This window comes from Hylaeus volcanicus, chromosome 5 (genome assembly GCF_026283585.1).
Source record: "Hylaeus volcanicus isolate JK05 chromosome 5, UHH_iyHylVolc1.0_haploid, whole genome shotgun sequence".
NCBI lineage: Eukaryota > Metazoa > Arthropoda > Insecta > Hymenoptera > Colletidae > Hylaeus > Hylaeus volcanicus.
Window position 1 is genome coordinate 11,414,401 of NC_071980.1, and position 5,431 is coordinate 11,419,831.

Sequence of the window (5,431 nt, forward strand, 5' to 3'; positions counted from 1 at the left end):
ATATATATATACATTACTAAATATATATATATTATATACGGAGAGTGTATATATATATATATACATTACTAAATATATATATATTATATACGGAGAGTGTATATATATATATACATTACTAAATATATATATATTATATATATATTAAATTTGGCATTTTCTACGTTACGAAGATGGCATAAGGCCCTTAACGCGTTCCGAAGCGCGATACTTCTGGTTCTCCGTCCAGCATGAACGCGCCGGGCAAAAAGCGCGAGAGAAATCGCGGGGCGATCGCGTTACGAGATTGCATGGCGTTCGTCAACGCTATTTATATCGGTTACACCGACTTCCTCCCCGAGGATAACGTTATCGTCCGGCCGCCATGCGTAAACAGCATTTCGGAGACATCGGACTACGGCTTCCTCGCCTCGCCCGGGACACGTCCTCACTTTATTTTATTTTCTGCTCGGCTACGCGAATTCCGCGATTCGCGACGCCATTCGTGAAATCCAAATCCCCGTACGACGACAACCTCTGTTGCTCGACCTTCCAGCTTCTTCGAAGGTCTCGCAAATTTTCTTGCGGGGCAATATTCGGATCTGGGAGAGTTACCATTCCCCTAGAGAGTGGATTAACCCTTTACAGTGGAGGTCCTTTTTTGTGGTATCTATCAGCAACTCAAGATGCTTTCTTAGCATTCTATTGCTATGAGTTCTAAGCTATCGAGATTTGAAAATCAGGTCACCTTTACCGCACCGACAATCATTTTATTGACATTTCGAGTTCCAAAGAAATGAAACCTAAAGAAACATTAGGTATTGTAGATTTGCTGCGTGAAACTTAATAGTGACCGAGAGTCACCTCTCGAGCGCAAAGGGTTAAATATGCTAAGGTTAAGAAGCTAGTGTATGGAACACTTAAATTGTATGGAACGCTATAGGAGGAAAGTCGAAAGATTGGTTTTTGGAGGCGTGGCTTCTTTTGGAACGGGTTCCCTATTCGCTAGTACGTTCGCCTATACATATAAAAACTGCCACCTGTTGATCGGTGCAGCGTCTTGCAGTGAGGCTACGAGGGCTACGAGGCTACGAGTAAGGCTTTACGAACTGGAATATACTTTCCGAAACTATGCTCTAACCCTGTACTTTGACACAGTGGTCCTCTAGGTTTCTCAGGCACCACGAGCAGAAGGAGAATAACTTAACTACTCTATCTACTATGAGAAATAAATCAGAGATGGGCAAAACCCTAGACTTTGAATAAATCTGAAGTTTGCCGATATATTTCTCTCGTTTCCTTCTTTGGAAAATGTTCAAAAAAGGAAACGAGACAAACACATCGGCAAACTTCAGATTTATTCGAAGCCTAGGGTTTTGCCCATCACTGAAATAAATAAAACTAGCTTCCATATGCCCAGTTGTACCCTCCTCGATATCTATCCTCGCGAGACCACGAAAATCGATGGATCCATCATGGACCAAAGTCCATCTCGCGTCGCTATAGGCTGGACCACAGGTATCGCGTTCCCTTTGCGCACCAGCCACGGCGTTGAGACACCTAATTTTGCACGTTATGTTCGAGGCTCGTACGCACACAGGCGTGTTCCTTGCCGAATGTGCGGTCCGGCAGTTGCGAGAGTGGCATGAAAGTGGGTGAACTAAGCTCGCATTTGCGGCTAAAGGCTAGCGTACACGCGTTTCCCTTGTCGTCGTGGTCGTGGTCGTGGTCTCTCCCGGTTTCTATCCATCTTTTCTTTTTCTTGTTCTTCTGGTCCCGACAAGCTTTCCCGAGGGGATCTCGCGGAAAGAGACGAACTCGGACGTCCGAGTGACGTCCAATTAAGACACGAATTTTTCGCTCGTTTTTAGAGGAAGCTTGTTAATGAGCCAGACCGTTAATTATACACGCTAGATAGCGAGAATTTGGCCTTTGCGGGAGACGGTACTAAACGATGCAAGGATGGGCGACCCGAGAGCTATCGGATCCAGGAGTCAAGAGAAGAACAGAAGAAAAAAATTCGAATCGAGTAACCTTTTCCTTTTCGAAGTCGGTTAAAAAGGCTTCCTAAGCGAGTTACTTGAAGTTACTCGCGTGCACTACTAGGTCACGATAGTTTCTTTCGTTTCAATAAGTAATGCATACAGTCAGTCCCATAAGTATTCGAACCCTCTATGTTTATCGAAGACATTAGTCTTATAGAAATATCACCCAGTTTATGTTATACTGCTCGGCGATCGAAATCCTGGACCCCTCAGGACGTATACCCCCCAGTGGTGGGAATATGATTTATGTGCATTTATCGTAGAGAAATTTGTACATGTAACCCTTTGCGCTCGAGTGGCGTCTCTACGGCGACGTACGTAATTTAAAAATGATTTATTGAACGTACAATTTCAATTTTACTTATATCAGAATAGAGATCATTATTTATTGAAATAATAATACATTCAGTCACGAATGTTCGTAAATGTTTCTTTTCGAAGTAGAGTTTTTGGTTTTCAAAATTTATTATAAAAATAGGCTAGATTTGATTCTATAGAAAAATACCTCGCGCCCAAAGGGTTAAAGAGACTTTATTGTACTTACAAGACTACATAAAATATTTTATATTTCGTGCTGCGTGACTGAATTGCGTACGATCCATTTTGATTTATTACTGTTACAACAACGTCTAAGAAATTAAAATAATCAAGGTTCTCCATATAAACACTGCCCTATAAAATAACTCGGTGCAAGTCACGAACTTTGACTACAGCAGTGTATCTCAAAATGGAATTTTTTTTTATTATTTAACATAACTCGCAGACCTCGTAATATTAAACATCGTTTTCCGTAAAATCGCGTCTAGATCACCCCGGAAAATGCACACGGAAGCCCACTGGGTTCCAGCAACTTCACCGTCAAGGAGAACCGACACGCGAGGTTGCACAGTATAAATCCAGCTACGATCGATGTCCTCTTGGTAACGAGACTCGAGGACATTCCATTTCGTCGGATGGGCCTGGAGGAACACGAGAGCGAAAGAATACTTTCTCGAGCCTACACAGACTGTTTTCTATCGTTTATCGTTCGAATTCCTCGAAGGTTTAAACGCGGTAGACGCGACAGAAACTGCTCGTCCTTCTGAGTGCCTCCGCGGAGGTAAGAGTCACGGAAGATAAGCAAATTTGAATTTCTATTATTTATTTATCCAGGAGTTGAATTAAGCGAGAAAATCGAGCGAAAAAGTGTGGAATATTTGTAATCACAGAATTTGAATTTTTATTATTTATTTATCCAGGAGCTGAATTAAGCGAGAAAATCGAGCGAAAATGCGTGGAATATTTGTAACCACGGAAATTTACGCGAATTCACGTTTTCACGGATAGAGACACAGAATCGAAACTTAAATGATCGAGCGAATGGAAGAGTTTCTAAGTCAGAATTTTAGAATTTACAAGGATGGGAAGTCGAGTAACTTCACTGTAACATCTAATATCGAAGCCCACTGACTCTCCCCTATAGCTCGGGTACCTCGGGATTGCTAAACCCGTACTGTAGCTACAATCGAACATAGCTACAGCCCCTGAGGGCGAAACCTAAACGAAAGCCTCTATCTTCTAAAAATTCTAAACAGTATGTCAACTCTATATATATATTTTTTTTTTTCGGATTTACGCGTACTTCCACGTGTCGTAAACGCACGAACGTTCGCCGATCTATTTACAGTTGGTGTAGAAAGTATTCGTACACCGATCAATTTCCAAAATAACTGTGTAAAATTGTAATTTATTAACTTATTTTTTATAAACAATGACATTCTACATATTCTCGGAAATCTCTAGAATAGATATTTGACAAAAAAGATAGCTATTTATGTAAGTTGCGAAACTAACAAGAAAAAAAACAAACAATCGATAAAAATGTTGAAGCAATAAATATTCGCACAACTGTTTAAAAGTACTTTCCTGGAAATTTCATGTTTTCTAATTCGTACGGAGCAATAAACTAATGTGTTTACGTTACACACTCTACTGTAAATGGTTCGTCGTAAGAATCGTACAAGTACTAATTGCTCCTATACTTTTACCTACTTTTCGCATTTTTTTTTGTTAATTTCACGAAATATATTAACTAGTAAATGTTGTTTGGGCTATATCTATCTTAGAGACTTCCGAGAATATGTAAAATATCATTGATCATAAAAAGAGAAGTTAAGAGACTACAATTTCGCACAAAACTTTTTGAGAAATTGATCGGTGTACGAATACATTCTACACCCGCTGTACATAAATTACGAACAATTTGAACTCGAACAATTTACTCGAACTGCATCTTTCTACGTTTAAATACTTTCTGCCCGTGTCTTCTTTCCTCGTCTTCCCCTCCCTACCCCGCCGCGCCAATCGAGAATCGCTCCGTCGATCTCGGAATCGATTTACAGCGACTCGAAAGGCCACCTCGGCGGAATTGAAAGCGAGCGGACGTTCGACGCGAGATTTAATCGATATTAGTGTTTACCCGAAAAAAAAAAATACGCTCTCGCACGCACGTACCACAAGCAAAGAGAAAGGTCCTCCCCCAAGGACGAGCCGCATTGCGGAAAGAGGGGAAGAAGAAAAAAATATATATATATATATTCGATGTGGGAAAACGGCTATCGGGGCCACGGATAGACGTAATAGAGTGGAGAGTGTAGAGACAACGACAGAAATCGTCCACGATCGTTTGCTTCTGCGAGAAGTGTACGACCCCGTTCAAGGGCGTCGTCTGTACTAGGTTACGCGGGCCAAGGTCGTCCCGATTACGTCTACACGCATGTCAAACGACGCTTTTTAAACAACCTTCGACGACTCGGTTTACATCGTCGCGCGCCGATAACCTTATAAATCGTGACAAGCCGCGAAACGTCGCGACTGTCATATTTTTGCTTATCTCTGTTATTGAATACGATGGAGAGTAGCCCGAACGCGAGCGAAATATCAAATTGTATAACGTTGTTCAATCAATGTTAGCGAACACCGCGGCGAACGCGAAGAAGAGTTACGAAAACGAAGTATGAATGAGAATAGTCGATTTGCTTTTTACGCTGGAATTATTTAAGTAAATTTGGTGATAAAATTTAGTAGAGTATAATAACGTGTCTTTAAGAATTATTTCTATTGGAGGTGAATTCATTGCAAATTTCATTCTTGAATATTGAAATTGCTTAGATTAATATAACGATTAATAATAGTAAACCATAAGAAAAGGACCTTATAGAATTATTTCCATCGATGGAAAATTCTTTGCAAGTTTTATTCTTGCACAACGAAATTACTTAGGTGAATATAACGATTAACTAATAATAGTAAATTATAAGAATGCGTCTTAAAGAATTATTTCTATTGCAGGAGATTTCTTTGCAAGTTTCATTCTTGTATATTGAAATTGCTTAGATTAATATAACGATTAATAATAGTGAACCATA

At 40.2% G+C, this 5,431-nt stretch overlaps 1 long non-coding RNA gene across 2 annotated transcripts in view; it reads right to left on the minus strand.

The window, feature by feature from the left end:
- Positions 1-5,431, minus strand: part of LOC128876868 (uncharacterized) — a 29,772-nt gene that overhangs the window by 20,719 nt on the left and 3,622 nt on the right. The gene's annotated exons all lie outside the window — the stretch shown is intronic.